This window comes from Eleutherodactylus coqui, chromosome 5, assembly GCF_035609145.1.
Source record: "Eleutherodactylus coqui strain aEleCoq1 chromosome 5, aEleCoq1.hap1, whole genome shotgun sequence".
Taxonomy (NCBI): Eukaryota; Metazoa; Chordata; class Amphibia; order Anura; family Eleutherodactylidae; genus Eleutherodactylus; species Eleutherodactylus coqui.
The window spans coordinates 174,722,110-174,741,052 of record NC_089841.1 but is presented as its reverse complement, the minus strand read 5'-3'; the positions used below and the strand labels follow the sequence as shown (position 1 = coordinate 174,741,052).

At 44.4% G+C, this 18,943-nt stretch overlaps 1 protein-coding gene across 3 annotated transcripts in view; it reads right to left on the bottom strand.

Annotated features, from left to right (window-relative positions):
* ZNF219 (zinc finger protein 219) overlaps positions 1-16,896 on the bottom strand; it is a 44,681-nt gene extending 27,785 nt beyond the window's left edge. The window contains exon 1 of one of the 3 annotated variants that reach the window (XM_066603746.1): positions 16,876-16,896. The gene's annotated coding sequence lies outside the window, so the exon portion shown is untranslated. Of the gene's footprint in view, positions 1-15,389; positions 15,542-15,973; positions 16,504-16,875 lie in introns of those variants that run through there. The other 2 variants (XM_066603744.1, XM_066603745.1) reach the window with 2 other exon arrangements.
* Positions 16,897-18,943: the final 2,047 nt, after the last annotated feature.

Below are 18,943 nucleotides of genomic sequence, written 5' to 3'. Positions count from 1 at the left end.
CAGATCTAAACTCCAGCCTCGTTTTATTCAATTTACTACACAAATGCTAATCTGTTTTTGGAAACCTTAATGGGTGTGTATGCCATGTGGGAGCATGTCTCTGAAATGACATAGCACTGACCTTTGGGGTGTGATTAGGTAAATAAATATAAGTCAATAAACTGTGAATTAAACTTCACTACTTGTTATATGACTCACCTGTTAAGCTAAACACATTATCACCTATGTATAAACTATGTAAGGGCGGCTTCATTACGCAGGACGACCACCATCCCGTTAGAGGCTCAAGAGAGAGAATACAAGCACCAGTCATTCCAAGCGATACTTCGCTCGCTAGTTATTTCCCTTCAGCTCACCTAAAAAGTGGTCATTGTTTGATCAAAAGTCATCAGGAATGAAAACTCACAGTCGTTCGTATTTGAATTTACATTTTTAGACGAAACGATTATTGTTCAAATTAGCGAAAGTGAATGAGAATTATTCGGTCTAAACGCGAGCCAAAGACAGAACAATGAACAATAATCGTTCACTTTTCCTTCGTCAGTTTTTTTTATGCAGGCATAAAAACTAGAGATGAGCGAGCACCCAAATGCTCGGGTCCGCGTTATTGGAGTCAAGCTTTTTGTAAAATTTGAGAGTTCTACTCGAGTAATGAACCCCATTGACTACAATGGGGAGACTCGAGCATTTTTGTATGTGGGACGCGAGCTTTTTTTTTTTTTTTCTTGGTTCGTTCTCTCTTTCTCTCTTCCCCCCTGCCTGCCAGCTAAAAAATTTGCCAATGACGTGCGCTGCGGCGGGGAGGGGCCAAAACAGGTACGTCACAGCGGGCAGGAGCCAAAAACTGGCACGGGGTCGAACACGGCGTGATGCTCGTTCGAGTAACGAGCACCATCGAGTACGCTAATACTCGAACGAGCATCAAGCTCGGCAGAATACGTTCGCTCAACTCTAATAAAAACCATTGTTGGCTTGTTCGGCAATCGTTGAGTCCCTCTCATTTGCTTATACAACACATGTGAAAGACCGAACGATTCTCATTTGAATGAGCCAATGATGCATCTACCTGTCTAAACAGGCTGCATGAGAGCTAGCGGTGACGTTACTCGCTTGTTCAAATGAGAATCGGCTTGTCTGAAAGGACCCTAAGGAACAGTAAGTGCTCTTTATAGAATGAATGAATGTATTGGAATCTAACGCTTCACAAGCTCACGATTTTCGTCCGTCGTGTTTATGCGACTAAATAGCCACATAAAAAAGTTGTGTGACTATGGGCTTAGGCCCAATGTCCATGGGCAGATTTGATCTGTGGAACCCGCACAGGGGGCCCATGCGGAAGATCCGCAAATCAAGCCACCCACAAGGATGCATTAGCATTCGCAAAACAATTTTAGGCATGCGGATGTGATTTTTTTACTGGTGTACAGATCGCACGCGCGGGAGGAAAATGCAGCATGCCCCATTTTACTGCGGATCCTGCGGGATGGCTTCCATTGAAGTCAATAGAAGCCGTCTGATCCACGGCACAGCCACAGCTGTCACTGTGGACGTGCCATGGATCCACGGGAAAGCAGGAAATTAAAAAAAATAAATAAATAAAAAATTGCACTGCCCATGTGTCCGGCACGTCACCAGTGCGTCCGGACACATCCGTCATGCTGAAGAAAGAAGATCCAGCCGGCATGGAGGAGACCGCGCTGGAGCTGGAGAGCTAAGAAAATGTATTTTCCTGTCCATGTCTGCGGGCATGGCTGGATTCCGTGTGTACAAGTGGCCATGAGGCCTTAGTCTGATTGAACTAATCTGCAATAGGATTTGCAGAAATAATATAATATTAGATCACTCCTTTCACTTTACAACATGCAGTGCATCTGATTGCTATGGGTATCATTGACACTTTTGTTCTACATTAGTTTTTATTTGTGAGGTAGCTCTAACCAAATACTGATCTAAAAATCTTCTATAAACGAATTCTGCTGCCAGTCGGGGTGTAGAATTATCAGTCCATGAAGGTGCCCATACACCTTCAATCAGGGGTGTAACCAAAGGCTCATGCGCCTGGGTGTAAAAGTTTATCTTGGGGCCCCCCAACTTCTCTAAACCCCTTAACGCAGACTCATAATTTGAAGCTTCTGGGCCCCAATGCAAAACCTGTAACAGGGCCTCCAACTATAATGCTTTATTCATAGTACTGGGCTCCCTATATGAAGGATGGAGGCCTTATGAGCAACCTAAGGCTCCGCATCCACTATAGTTACGCCAGTGCCTTCAATAGCTGTTAGCCGAATGACTGTTCTTATGTGGTCAACAGCTATTCTTCCTTACTTCTCTATAAACATGCACGCTTTGCTCTACCAATCATGCATGTGTTTTCAATGAGGAGACTTGATAAATCCACGGCCAAACAGTTCTGGCTGCAGTTTATCTCCAGGGAAAAAAAAATACCGGGTGTTGAAATTCAACATGTCCGACCCTTCTTTTTTTCCCCCAGCAGATAAGTCTGGAAGCCTCCATACACATTAGATAGTTGGACAGTCCTGCCAAAAATAGTGAATTCAGACTACTTTTCTCTAGTTCATATGTGAATCTTTACCTTGAAGTTACAAATAAAACTAAGAACTACATATGGAGCCAGAGTGACGTATAATGCTGATTGCCCAATGACGTACTCATGCTTTACCGAGTACTCTCACTATGACCACATTCACACTGGAACATACGTAGGAAAAGTATGGCCTATTTCTGTATCTAATATAGTCCTGGTCAGTATTTAGCATCAATATCTGAAAGCCCAAATCAGGAATGGGTGCAAAAACACAGAAGAGGAGTAAATCTTTACCATCTTATCTCTGTCTAGGTTCTACTTCTGGTCTTGGCAAAATACTGCTGTGTGAAAGTGGCCTTCGGAGGTGGGCCTACATAAAGTCCAGGAGCCTCAAGTTACATCTGTAAGCTACTCCTATAGACCACAAGTGATAGGAAAGTTTGGTGAACAAACATATACAAAGAGTACATCTACTCATATTATTTAATGCCAGGCCCGTATGGGGAAAAAGAAGTGGCTTTCAAGGATTCTTATGACAACATCAAGTTAATTCACGCTGTCTCAGTTTTGGTTCTGGGTTATAGGTACGTTACTCATGTGTAAACCACCAGCATTGATTCCTGAATGTTTCACACTGCAGTACAGTTATTTTACCTATGTCAAGAATGCAGACAGTATCATTTTAGAAGAGAGATATTTTTCAGTGCAGATTGTGGAAGTTATGTACACAATGGGGGAGATTTATTATTACTGTTGCAAATTTAGACAGGTTAAAACTAGACCAGGCAGTCAGACGATGCACCAAATTTATCACATTGGTTCACATTGTGTGATAGATTTGGTGAATCTTCGTAGACGTCTTAGACACTTTTCTTTTCCTTATGCCAACACTTAGATGCCTCACTTTAGTGCCAAAATATTGGTGCAATTTAAGGCACCCCTACGCCTCACTTTCTAGTTACTTTTCAAAACTAGCTGAAGAGGCACAAAAAGTATCTAAAATGCATAATAAAGCTAACACACAGCATGTACACAAGTTTGGTATTATTGTATCTTGACGCCACCGGAAGCTAGGGGCTGAGCTGGGTTAGCAGGAGTTATTACCCAGTGACAAGCCCCTAGCTTCCGATTGGCAGGCAGTCTTGTGCAGATTCCCAAGCTGCGGAGACTCTGTGATTGCCCCGATGGGTCTCCACAATCTCGGGTCCCTGCTGCAGTGTATGCTCTCCCTTCTGGCTCCTGCACTGTCACCCCCAGCCCCGCAGTCTGTGTCCCTGTTCCCCCAGCGGCCCGCACTGTAGTGAAACGGCATGTGGGATTTTGCTGTAGCCCACAGCATCGGACTTGTGCGCTGCAGACACAGGATGTCCCTTCGTGGACATTGGGGGTGTGATAGGTGTCAGTGACCCCTGCTGCGGCAGACTCAGGACGAAGGAGAACAGCTATGAGCGCAGTGGCAGGGGGGGACTCTAGCGCATATGGAAGCCGACACGGAGTGTCAGAGTGCTGTCAGCGGCCCCGGCTACAGCGGACACAGGTGGAAGAACAGCAGAAGGCAGTTATGAGCGCGGCGGCAGAGGAGACAGCAGCACACTTGGGAGCCAACATGGAGGCTGAGAGTGCTGTCAGCGGCCCCGGCTACAGCGGGCGCAGTGGGAAGGGCAGCAGAGCCCAGTAATCAGCATGTTGTCAGGGTGCACGGCAGCGCAGATGGGAGTCCAGAAGGGGCCACACAGGCAGTCCACTGCAGACATATGCCGGGTGGTGAGTAACACAGCTGGGGGGACGGCACTGCACACTGACAAAGAGCCAATCAGGAGCTTGGGGTGTGACAGGGCCATCCCTCTATCTAAGCCGTAACACAACCCTAGCTTCCGGTGGCGTCAAGATACAATAATACTCACAAGTTTTTGTGCAAATATTTGAGACAAAATTCTAGTTCATGTAGCTTAGTAAATCTTCCCTAATATGCTTAAAAGGGTTTTCCAGAAAGAATACTATTGATAACCTATCCTCAGGATAGGTCATCAATAGTTGATTAGCTGGGGTTCATCGCTCGGGACCCCAACCGATCAGCTGATTGTGCACCTCCTGACAGCGCCACAAATACACAGGGGTTGGAGCGGAAGTCTCTGCCCTGACCTCTGTAAAGCTGCTGTTGCTTGTAACTGCAGACATGGCTCCCATTGATTTCTATAAGAGCTGTGCCTGCAGTTACAAGCGACGGCCACTATACAGAGGTGGGAGCAGAGACTTCCGCTCCAACCCCTTGTTATTGCGGCTCTGTCAGTGGGTGCACAATCAGCTGATCAGTTGGGGTCCCGAGCGATGAACCCCAGCTGATCAACTATTGATGACCTATCCTGAGTATAGGTCACATATAGTATTCTCCATGGAAATCCCCTTTAATAACTACTGTAACTAACTAGATCTGCCTTAAGAAACTGAATGCCAAACAGCAGCTCATCTTCATCTGCCCAAATACATACATTTATTTATGTACATGATATTTATATCCCTACATTTACATCCTTCCAAAACTGTTTGCTGGCACTTCTAGAAAAGAATGATGTTCATCAGAAAAAAGAGGGCATGATTCTCAAGTGTGATTCACTTTAAAAAGTTTATCACCCTTTTTCTGTTTTCTAGTTAAATAGGGACAAATTAGATCCAAATCACTAACTACATTAATCTCCACACAGAAATAGAGATGTAATTATAATGGGAGCAGAAGATGCGATCGCACACGGGCCCTGAAGCTATATGGGGCCCATAAGATTTCTCTTCCCATAGAGGTAGACCAGTACTATGAATGAGAGTATAGTTAGGGGGCTCTGTTACAGGTTTTACATTGGGGCGCAGCAGCTTGAAGTTATGCCTCTGCACATAGACACACATAGCTTCCATTAACCAAACTAATTACGATGCTGATGTTGATTTGAATTCACACAAGCAGAGATGTTTACTTAATTCCTTATGCCAGAGAAGTCACACATTTTTGCGCAACTACCGCTTGTGCAAATACTTTGCAAATTTTCTTCTTGCACGAGCCATGACAGATTTATGCATAATTTGCACCAGGGGGGGGGAGTGTGAGTTGTGAGTATGGGGGAGTGGGGGGGGGGGGGGGGGGGGAGGAAGAGAGAGAGATCTCCCCCCCGTTCCTTCCCCGCTGGACCCGAATCTTTTGGCACGGGCGGGCATGTGCTCGAAAATGGCAATACTCGCTCGAGTATTTTGCCTTAACGAGTACGCTCGCTCATCTCTAGCCAGAATTGTACGTCAGGTCGGACCCCGTGTACATTTCCCTTTAGGCGCTGGGTTCCTGCTATCCGTGGTTTGGGCACCATAAACCTAGTGACAAGTTCCCTTTAAAGGACTATTCCAGCCAAAAACATTTACCACTTATCCACTGGATGTTTGATAATTCTTAGATCAGTGGGAGTCCAACTGCTGAGAACCCCATTGATGGCTAGAATGGGAGACCCCGATTGGCCACCCTCACACAGCTGCATGGTTAGGAGAAGTTGGAATGGAGCAGCAGTCGAGGATATACAATGCCACTCCAGTCAAACTCTAAGGCCCCCTGTCCACAAGCGTGATTTCACCGGCGGTAAATTGACGGCGGGTCACGCCGTCTGAAGCTTTGCTATGGAAAGCGCCGGCCCCGTGTCCACGTGCAGAGAATCAATAGATAGGCTGACTAGCGGAGATTCGTCTGCAGCTCCTGCTTCCGGGCGGCGGAGATCTGCCGCGGGATACCGCAATGCCCGTGGACAGAGGACCTAAGTCTATATATATATTTTATTTTTTTTTACTACTTTTGCATAACAAAAACACATTTATAAAGAAAAACACTTGAATCTGCGTTGCCACATTCTAAGGCCACCTGCACACGGGCTGGTCGGAATCCACATGCAAAATTCAACAGCGGAATCCAACCCTATGCCCGGCCGGCGTCCATGCGAAAGTCTTTTTGCTGTACTGCAGGTGGTCCACAAGGCGAGCATGCGGTCTTAGACCCATAACATTTTTATTTTTTGGCAGAGGAGCTCTGTGAGGTCTTGCTTTTGGTGGGAAGAGTTGTAGTTTTTTTTTATAACATTTTGACGAACATATTACTTTTAGATTGCTTTCTATTACATTTTTTGGGAGGGGAGCAAATGTCTTATGGCTGCCACGGGAACCTTGTGATCGCACTGCAGGGTGCCAGTGGGTGACAGAAAGAGCCCCCTGTCATCTGTTTACATGTTTTTGATTGTGGCATGTAAGGGGTTAAACTGCCAGGATTTGAGGTTTTTATGTTTTGGACTGTTAGAGCAGGAGCCTGGCAGTCAGTAGTCAGACAAGCCACTGCCTTAAAATTATGTAAATGAAGGTTTAAAGCCCATTATTGCGGTTAGTAAAAAGGCGTATTGCAGTCACGGAGGAGTTAATGCACCTCCATACGCCTCGGACTTAATGCAGAGGCAAGAGAGGTTTTTGCCAGTCAGCTTTCCCATAAGGCCTCCTGCACACACGCGTATTTGTATAGCGGGGTCCGCAGTGGGCGTCCGCCTCCGGACTCCGCAGCAAATACAACCCATAGTATTCAATGGCAAAGCGCCATTTCATCTCCACACGTGAAAATCGATTGTAATTTTCGGCTCGCAGAGAATAAATTGCAACATGCTGTGTTTTTGTGCAGGTTACACATGGCCGGCTTCCATTAAAGTCAATGGAAGCCGTCCATCCTGCAGCACTTCGGCAGCGAGCACAGCGGAATTATCGTGGAATACACGTCACCCCCCAGCGCCGACTGCGCATGCGCGTTGGAGTGCCGGATGGGACATTCGCAGCGTGCGCAGAAGCCGTCAGATGCTGTATGTACATTGCTTTTGTTGCCCGTCTTCACATGCAGCATAAATGCTGCAGAATTCCCACTGCCAGAATCGCAGCAGAAGTTCCACAGCATTTACAGCACCAGGTGTGGGGGGGGGAGATTTGAGGCAGAAGGGTGAATTTATATAGGGCAGATGTGTTCCAGAGATTTTGGTCTCAAACGTCTGAATAGGCTTGGCAGAAATACCTGTTACCAAAAGAACTCTATTCAGATGTATGGAACTGATTTTCAGGGCAGCTTCAGACTAGCGTATGCGCTAATACAGTCGCCTCAGCGCAACATATTTGCGTGACGAGCGATGCTTGTTTGAATGAATAAATGAATGCAAGGCAGAGTTCACACATCATGGAGAAAACCTACCCCGAAATATACGTCTGATTTGATGCAGATTTTGAGTTCAAAATTCACTCACTGCATTGCAATAAATTAATTAGGTTGTGAAAAACCATTTCTGCAACAAATAGAGCATGCTGCGGATTTCAAAATCTGCATCACTATTCTATTCCGCCGAAGATTTCCTTGCCATGGGCGTATTTGCGCATGCAGCGAATTGAACCTATTGATTACATGGGTACTGGGTTCGTTTAGATGTACACTTTCTGCGCAGCATGCACTTCTTTTTTGCGAATTTGTGCACCAAATATCCCCATAGAAGTCCATAGGGGAATATATGGGCACACAATACATAAGGGTATGCGCAATATGCTGTGTAATTCCATGGGAAAGAGAACACACGTGCAAATAACAATGTCCTCTGGGCGCAAAAAGTACAGTAAGATACACTGACACGAGTGCAAAATAGACTCACAGCGCAAATACGTTGTGCTGAAGTGTGCACAATTGTGCCTATGCCTGTGTGAAGTATCCCCTAGTGAACCAGGACTGTTAACCCTTTCCAATCCACTGTCTGACGTCATTATGATTTAAGGCTGTACAGCTCTGATGTTGAAAGACGTCCATCAGGGTTCTCTTACTGTATATTGCCAGCCTCTCTGCTGTCGGAGCCTATCCAACGTGTCACCTCATGTAGTACTGGCTTTAGCCAGCATATAGCGCTGTTGTATAACAGCAGAAAAAGAGTGGACACACTAGGAAAACCAGGATACAAATTGGATTGGAAAGGGTTAATACCCCATTCACTTACATTGTACTGTACCTTGCTACAGAAAATAAGCGTGATCTCCGCAGTCGAAATTCTGCAGCAATTCCATGATGTGTGAACTCCCCTTAAGGGTATGTGCACACATCGTGGAGAAAATCCATACTAAGGCCTTTTTCACACGGAAGTCATTTCAGCGCTACGATAGCCATACTAAAGAATCTTGGCCATCGGAGTGTTACATTGTGTGAACGAAGAAAGGCCATGACCAAGTCGCGGCTTTTTTTCGTGATCTTGCCCGGCTTGCTATGGTGTCTTGCAGTGCACTGAGGTCGCAGTCCTGAAATCCCTTGGCCACCAGAACAATGAAGGTAATCCCAGCGGGTATGAAGGGAATCCCCCGCGGCGGGGAACTCCCCTCATCCTCACGGGTATGTTAAACTCCCCCCCCCCCTTTGCTGGCCAGCCTGCATCTCCCATAGGAGTCTATGGAGCAGCAAGCATTGCGTCGTCAAAAGATAGGACAATGTCTGCGCATTGTACTGTACTTTTTTGCACATGCAGGGTCGGTTCATATGCATACACAACAGCTCTGCGCCCTGATTTGAAAGACTATTTAGCCTAATCAGGTGCAGATGTGTTCTTTCCTCCATGGTTTTGCTCTGTATTTTGCGCATCCCTTTGCGTATTGCCTGCATATTTGCGCATCCCCCATACACTTACACAGGGCCCTTTGCTGCGCAAATGTACACAAAACAGAGCATGTTCTATTTTTTCACGATGGGAAATGAGAACAAATCCATTGAAATTAATGGGTTCTATTCTCTGCTTATTGCATGCACAAAAATGCCCGTCTGAAGAAGCCCTAAGTTTGATGCTTACTCACATCAGAGTTCCCCAATTCTAGTAGTTTGGCACAAATCACCATTTGCTGTAACCCTGAGTATGTGCCATAGTCTCTTCATTTTGTCATTACCTCATTCCATTCATTTTACGTCAACAGAGGAAATAATCAAGCATTGCATTTGTGATTTACTGAACAGAACTATCAACCTATACTCCAGGCCTTCAGAGCCAATAATACAGTGACCCTATGAATTACCCTGTCTCCCTTAAAATAAGACCTACCCTGAAAATAAGCCATACTCTGATTTTCCGCAGGGGCTTTAAATATAAGCCCTATCCTGTAAACAAGCGCTGGCTGCATTACATTAAAAAAAGGAATACATTACCTAGCAGGCTCGTCCGGCTGCTCTCCGGAACTCTAGCAGGCTTCATGCAGTCCTCGGCCACCCACAGAAAATCACTTCCTAGTTACGGGATTCATAAATCCCACCTCCAGGAAGCGATGGCTCTGACTGGTTCTTGAACGCTGCTCAGCCAATCAATGCAGTGCTCGATGAACCAATGCGATGGCTGTGATTGGTTCATCGAGTGCTGCATTGATTGGCTGAGCAGCGATCGAAGAGCCAATCACAGACATCGTGTTGTGGAGGCGAGATATATGAATTGGCCAATCAATGCCGCGGCCCAGTGCGTCGAAGCTCCGAAGAGCAACGGGGGAGGGTCCTGGACCGAGCCTCCTAGGTAAGTATAATAAGACATTCCCCGAATATAAGACCTAGTGAAGCGATATTGTTGGCCAAAATCAGCTGTGGATGTGCAGCTGGAACCAAGTTGAAATCCACACCAATGGTGCAGATTTTGACGTGGTTTCTGATGCGATAATGCTGCGGATTGTGTAGTGGATTTTTCTGCTGTAGAAAAGGGAACTTTCACACGGGCAGAATTAGCAATTAGCAATCTGCACTGCAACATGTAGTAAATTCTATACCAAAATCCATAGGGCCATCTGCGTATTTTTATCCAGAATTGAAAAATGGCTCAAATATGCCGGCAATTCTGCCCTACAGATTTTAGTGTGAAAGTCCGTAGTGGCAGCTTAAGATGCGTCTCGCAGGACGTCTAGTGGAATAATTCTGCCAGTGTGGAAGCATCCTAAAATTTATGAATTGAACATATGCAACTACACTTCTATCCTGCTGTGTGATAACAAAGGGTCTCTAGTATATGCACACAGTCTTCTATCACTATCAGCTATGTGCATAAAATCTCCATATTTAGATCTATCTTTATATATACACATTATCGTACAACATGCAAGATGCAACAGGGAAGCATGTGCTAGCACCTAGCACCACATATCACATACAGTCTAAGGAGTTTTATATATATAGTGCTACGTGCTAGCTGCTCGCACATGCTTCCTTGTTGCATGAGTCACCTAGAATCATCTTCAGATCTAGCGATACGCATCTGATAATGTGTATGTGCAAAGAGAAATCTAAATATGTAGATTCCTCCACATAGCTCACAGTGATAGAAGACTGTGTGGATATGCTGGAGACCCTTTTTGTGTGTATGTATGTGTGTGTGTATATATATATATATATATATATATATATATATATATATATATATATATATACACACTCATTGTAAAAAAAATCAAGCACCTAGAATGAGTTGTCAGAATTAAATGAAACTTTCTCTGTGTAATTGTAATGTTGATATAAGTGATTACAATATCAGAGCAAAAGGAGAATTTATAGCAGACAACTGAACACTTGAAGGGAGGCTCTAGTACCCTGTTGTACTGCCTCTAGCTTGGATACAAGATGTGATACAGGCAGGCATGGAGGCTCTAGTACCTTGTTGTACCGCCTCTAGCTTGGATACAAGATGTGATACAGGCAGGCATGGAGGCTCTAGTACCTTGTTGTACTGCCTCTAGCTTGGATACAAGATGTGATACAGGCGGATATGGAGCCTCTAGTGCCCTGCTGAGCTGCCTCTATCTTGGATACAAGATGTGATATGGATGGGTATGGAGGCTCTAGTGCCCTGCTGGACCTCTTCAAGCTTGAATGCAAATGTGATACGGGCGGGCATGGAGGCATACAGGTTCTGTATGGTATCCTGTGGCATATGGCTCCACATTTGCTGTAACCAAGCCTCTAGATGGTGTTGAAGTTGGCATCCCAGATGGTCCCATACATGTTCAATTGACAATAAATCTAGTGACCGGGGAGGCACAGTAGTGTGATAATATTGTGGAGACATTCCTGTGACACCCTTTCTGAGTGCGACCGAGCATTATCCTGCTGGAAAATGCCTCTCGGAAGCCGCCATGAGAGGGACACATGTGGCTGCAGGATGTCCTGAACATATCACTGAGCAGCCATTGTCCCTCGAACCACTACTTGAGGTGACCGACTGTTGTATGCGATGGCCCCCAGACCATCACACCAGCAGTGGGGGACAGTGTGCCGCTCCACAGCAAAGGCAGGATTGAGGCGCTCACCCCTAGGGCTCCAAACAGGAATATGACTGTCGTCTGTGCCTATACTAAACCTGGATTTGTTGCTGAAGATAACTGGGTTCCACTCCGTAGCATCCAGTTTCGTTGTTTACGACACTACTGCAAATGGAGGTGACGGTGGGTGTCAAAGGCAGTACATGAAATAGGCTCTGTGAGAACAAATGTCCTTCAGCAAAGCACCTGAAAATATTTCTGACATACCCAGCGGCCTGTAACAATGGTGCCACTTGTCTCTGGATGTGGGACAACAAAACAGTTGGAGCTGCTCATGCTTGTCGGATGATCAAACGATCCTCTTTAGGCCTCATGTCCACGGGGAAAATCAGGCACGCCGCGGATTCTCCATGCAGAATCCGCAGTGGATCCCTCCTTTCCCGCGGACATGAGGTGTGAAAATAAGAATAAACTCACCTGTCCTGGACGCTGCAGGTCTCCCCTCCGTCGCGGCCGGATCTTCTTTCTTTGGCCCGACGGGTGTTCTCGGCACGCCGGCAGCGTGACGCGCACATGTGCCGGGCCGAAAAAAGAAGATCCGGCCGCGATGGAGGGGAGACCCGCAGCGTCCAGGACAGGTGAGTTTTAATTAAGGCGCGGGTCTCCTGCGGATCCGGACGGCTTCCATAGGCTTTAATAGAAGCCTGCGGGAGCCGTCCCAGCGGGAGACCCGCACGAAAATGGAGCATGTCGCGCTTTTTTCCCGCACGCGGATCCGTGCCTGAAGAGAAAAATTACATCCGCAGGTATTTAACTACCTGCGGGTGTCTAATGCATTCCTATGGGGCGCGGATGCGTGTGCGTAAAAAACGCTGCGGATTTTAAATCAGAATTGTCCCGTGGACATGAGGCCTTACTGGTAGTCTGTCGAGGCTGTCCTGAGCCCGATCGTCTTGTGTGTGCCGTCACGCATCCACTGGTCGCAATACCTCCTAATAGTTTGGTTAGCTTCTGACATTCCAATAATGCGCCCCTCTTAAACTCTGTTAACTTGGCAAAATTTCTTGGATTGCATTACAGAGACATGTCTAGTGCTCTACAAGCTCTACACTAATGGAAAAGAGGTCACTACACAGAAGTGGACCTCTTTTCCACTAGTCTAGCTTCTTGAGCACAAGACATGTCTCTATGACGCAGAGTGTTTAAGGTAGCAGAAATGCAGTCCTAATGCTCTCGCTCACGACCTGAAGGTTGCAGGTTCAATCCCCGCCTAGTTCAGGCAGCTGGCTCAAAGTTGACTCAGCCTTTCACCCTTCTGAGGTCAGTAAAATGAGTACTGGGGAAGGCAATGGCAATGGCAAACCATCCTACAAATACAGTCTGCCAAGAAAACTAGAAGCCAGTCATGACTCGGTGCTTACCTTACATACAAGTAGCCTCTGAGAGCCTTTATAGGCCAAGGGTGGAACCACCTTTAGGGCCTCAGGTGGCAAAGCCACCCATCTAATCACGCCATAACTGTAATCATTTGCATATCTGCACGAGATGTAACTGAATGCCATGTTTTGCAGCAAAGGGACAACTCCTACTTAGTGCTTGATTTTTTTATTTTTACAAAGAGTGTGTATATATAATGTGTTAATTTGAGGAAGCTTCAGTGAGTCATACTAGGGATCCTGTACTAATACTCCTCGCGGCAGCATTTCTGCAGCATTTTTTATTAGTATGTTACTCCACATTCGCTATAGTGATAGGATGCTTGTGTGTGGTCTGTGCAATTAAATATTCTCCGGAGGTTTAAACATGTTGCTGTGTTTACAGTCTGCTGATAATCACCAAATACATTTGTTAAGCTAAGTGAATATGAGGTTACAGGAGGAGTGGCTATAATATAATGGTATACTCCGAATTGAGAAAAACACAACAGACCAACATAATAAAAATATCTATACAGTTAGAACCGTCCCTGTAATAAGTGATCAGGTGTATAGAAGCCTTTCTCTGTATTTGCACTATGAACATGAATGCAAGTGATATCAGCTGTGTGGTCACCATGTGTTCCCTACGGGGATACACCATGTGGTTAGCACAGTTTCACCTGCCATTCCCTAGATGCACCAGATGGGTGGCTGGCTCTTCTACAATTTTCAGAGCTCCTGGATACTTTAGAAAAATTACGAGAGGCATAAAGCATTTTCACCCCAGGAGGTCCTTACACCTTCTGTATTACATTATGTCACAGGCTGGGAAAAGCTACAGCCGAGCTCTCATCTCCTTCCCTTGGAAAGAACTCATTACATTCCTACTATCAGGGTCTATATGTGTGTGTGCTGCGAGTATCCTCACATCTGTGTAAGCAAGCATATATCCCTAACGCTCCATGCTCATGTCTATACCTGTTTGTATTCTGCATATCTAAGAGCCTTTGTAAGTGTGCATGCAGTCGCCATTAGACATTCTGGGGCACAGATGAAGTAGGAGGATCGTATCTCCTCACCACAGTGAATAATATTATTCCTGAAACACAATATGCAACATTTTACAATGAGGCATTATTCTCAATACGTCGCTACTGTGCAAGATGTAAGGAACAGACCTCCATGTAACAACTGGAAAATGTCAACGGGTACCAATTTACACTAACGCACCTCCCTGGATAAAGATAAGATTTGTTGTATTGGGTTTGATTTCCTACATAAAATACTGTGAGTTTTTTTTATACATGTTTATAAATTGTAACTTTTATGCCCGTGAGTTTAACGTAGAAGTTGTTACTGTGGATATACAACTTTGTCTTTATACCTAGTTTTTCGGTAGTATGCATCTGCCTGAAAAAGTATGAGAAAGTGAATGTCTAATATTTGCTGTCCATCTCCCCAGCTGCGTATGTACCTGTGTTCTTCATCGCATGTGTACTGCAGAATGACAGGCTATCTCAGTGTGTAGTTCTGGGGACAAGAAATATATATATACACATATCTGGATGTAAGTGTGCATATTCCTATGTGTATGTGTGCGCCCATGTAATTTCATCACACATTCATTACTCAGACTCACTCAGCCATGTAATAGAGACAGAGAGAGCGAGAGACAGAAAATCACAAGGCCTCATTCTACCCCCTCCCTGCCCAGGCCCCAGACAGACAGGCGGGCATGTATATGTGGGGCGGGGGTGAGAACCCACCCTTTGCTGCACCCCACTTAACCCGTTCTCAGCCAAAAGTGAATCAAGCAAGGAACTGCAGGCCTGTCTATCAGAAAGAGGGGTTAAAGCACTTATGAAATGATCTACTCCTCACTCAAGTAATCATAGGGTTAAAACAGCATTCCTCCCCCTCCCTCTTGCACCCTGTCCTCTCTTTCTTTCACCAAAAACCCTTTCACCTTATTCTGTGGCTCCCCCTCCCTTACTCTCTTCACCCCCCCACTGCTTCACAGTACAAAGACCCTCTCATTCCCCTAACCCTCCCTCCTTTATTCTCACATTCCCCCTCTTCCTTCCCCCTTCCCATGCACAGCAAAGAAGGAGAGAGAGAAAAACACACACTTAAAGGGAAAAAAGTTGCCCCGTTGTTCCGTTAATGTTTCTTTCCTGGATTTTAGCAGACTTTTGAGTCCATCTATGTGAGATTCTGCATGTTGACACTTGTCTCCCATCTCTCCTTCTGAGTCTGTCCGGTGTCTTTCTGCATCCTTCTGTATTCTCCGTCTCTCTCTATCTCACATTCCTCTTTCTGTTTCTCTCCTTCTCTCTCACTCCCTTTCTCCGCCCCCTCTCTCTCTCTCCGTTTCCCTCTCTCCTTTTTTCCTCCCTTCCTCTCTTTCTCTCTCTCCCGTTTCTGTCTCCCTATACCCTCCCTCTCCTTCTCTCTCTCCCTCCTCCTCTCTAGTACCCTCTGCACCTGCTAAGTTTTTTAACCAATAATTCATTTTTTCCTCTCCCTTCTTTTACAATTTCCGAAAAAAAAAAAACAAGTCAAAATTACCCCCCACTTCAAATAAATATAGCCTCCCGTCCCTTACTTCGTCCGTACTCCCCAGACCCTTATGCAGGATCAGAGACCAAATTCCCGGACAATAAATGGATAAAATAGTGTTCCCCGAGCAGGAAAGTCTGTGTGTTATACTCACACTCCCGGGCAGAGAAGAGATTATCTGCTCCCGACGTCAGCGCTACGTGGTTGGTGAAGAATTAAACCCATGGCAGGGACAGCGAGATGCCTCTTTGTGCTTTTCATGCGTGCTGCAATTTGCATTTTCTAAGGGCCTTTCATCAAGCATGCGATCTCTCAGGGAGAGTTACACAAAAGCAGCTCAAATCCCCGCCACAAAAATGGATGCCCCCCTTCCTCCCCCTTCTCCTCCTCTATCTCTCTCCTCTCGCTGACTGCCTCTCTCTCTCACTTTCTCTCCTTTTCCCTCTCTTTTTATAAACAGTCTCTCTTTCAGTGCCTCTCTCTCTCCTGTCTCTCTTCCTGTCTGCCTATTGATTAATTTCTGTCTGTCAACACTGCTCTGTCTCTCCCTCTCTGGGCTGATTTTTTTCTCTTTCATTTTATAATCTCTCTCGCTCTCTCTCTCTCTCCCTGTGTCTCACTTCATCGCTTGCTTTTTCCTGCTTTCCCTTTTCTTCAGTCTGCTGACTTCTCTCTTTTCATCTACCTATACTTTTCTTTTGATTCTTTCTACCGCTGGCTTTCTTACACTCATAGTTTTCCTGTCTGTATCCTAACGGTGTCCCTCCCCCTTTTACACCTAAATATCTGTTTTGAGGTTTGTTCTCTCACAATGTGTCTCACACCTGCACTCTCTTTGCCCTTTCGTCTGGCACTTTAATTCTCACAGTGTTATATATATATATGTGTGTGTATATATATATATATATATATATATATATATATATATATTTATTTTTTTAAAGCTGCAGAGCTAAATATATTATAAAAGTGCAATGTGAGAACACACTTATCGAACAGTGCATTTATGTAAGCCTACTCTCGCTGGCATGTTGTCTAATGTTCATCTCCCCTCACCTGTTTCCTTGCACTTCTTTCTCCAGTGTTTTCCATCTCGGAAGATTACCTCACATGCACTGTATTTCTCCTATAAATCTCCTTGTCTCTTCCATCTCTCATCCTGCACATGCCCCCTCCAGTTACTTTTTTTTAGCCTGTCTCTTTGTCCTCACTCATTTTGTGCCAACACATGATGGGAGTTATTTTTGATGGAGAGCAGTTTTTTTGGCTGTATGTTCTTTTGTGTATGTGTGCGTCGTCACATGTCTCCGAGAACAATTTAATGCGAACGTCTAAAGAATACAAATGATGCGTGATGTTTTCTAACATGTGCGGATGCTTCTGTATCCCCCCTGAATGTGTGCCTGCGAACTCCTCTCTTAGTAATGTCACCTAACACAACAGTCTCCTACCTTATAGTACTGCAGTTTCAGGATAAACAACTCAGGGAAGTTTTGATTCCTCCTGGAATGAAGAGAAAAGTGATGTGTTAGCTTCAGCAGTCATATACCGTATTTGAAATCTAATCTGCTGCTAACATTAGTGGGTATAAATCTGTTCTTCAGTCTGAATAGCTGCACATGAAGCTCAGCTAGCAATCTTTTTGAAATCTGGGTTTAATGAGTTCCTCCATTACTGTAGTACAATAAATTAAAAAATGACACCATGTCAACACCGGCAATGCTATAACATATTGTTATTAACTGAATGCAAGCATACCATATAATAGAGCAATTTAATATCCCCACACTTTTTCTCAGATCAAGTGAATAAATGATAGGCCAACGTTTATAATAGTCTATATGCTGCATATCTGATGCGAGCCCGAGGCCGTAAAATAGTTCACAGCATGTTGATTAGTTGCTTGCACTATTTTCACATTGCAATGTTATACTCTGATTACTCTAAAATAAATGTGGAAGTTTATGCTTCACCTTGCTCAGCAATGTCTTCACACCGGACTGCTACACTCCCTATTCAGATGATTGCAATTCCACATTTTTTATGCAAAACCAAAAGCTAACTTTCTATGTATTAAACCCACTGCAATACATCAGAAATAACAATAATTTGTTTTCTTCCAGATGTAGGATCCTTGTTATGGAGTCAGCTCATTTTCTCTGTATGCCCATTATTCTGCATTCCTTTCCTACTTCATCTTCGCTCTGGCTTAAAGAGACCCATTTCTGTTTTCAACCCCTTATTCACTAGCATCTATCTCTCACCTGAACTAGGTTTCTTGCCCGCATTTCATTCATTTCATTACCTGTATCCTCCGCCTCCATTTCTCTGTGTTTCTGTTTATTTCGTGCCTCACATCTCAGTGAAGACTCAATTTATTGATCAGCAGATAATGAGGACACAGTCTGAATGACAACAGAGAGGAGTGAGACACAGGCAAGAAAGGGCTGTTATTACCTTACATACAGACGGATATACACGTCTATATCAGACATACAAACATGTTTAGCTCATAAACACACCACCTGCTTGGAAAGAAATGATAAAAGTAACCACCTCAGTTTTGTGTGTGTATATATATATATATATATATATATATATATATATATATATATATATATATACACACATACGCACTATGTGTATGTGTGTGGCTAGCTCTGCTGTGAATTATTATTTGTGTGCACTATGCATCGATTTTTCTATCTATCTATCATCTGTCTATCTCCTATTTATTTATCTGTCTATCTCATATCTATCTATCTGTCTCCTATCTATCTATCTATCTATCTATCGATCTCATATCTATCTATCTATCTATCTATCTATCTGTCTCCTATCTATCTATCTATCTATCTATCTATCTATCTCATATCTATCTATCTCCTATCTATCTATCTAATATCTATCTCATATCTATCTCATATCTATCTATCTGTCTCCTATCTATCTATCTAATATCTATCTCATATCTATCTATCTCCTATCTATCTATCTAATATCTATCTCATATCTATCTGTCTATCCATCTATCTATCTCCTATCTATCTCTCTATCGCATATCTATCTATCTCATATCTGTCTATCTCCTATCTATCTATCTATCTATCTATCTATCTATCTA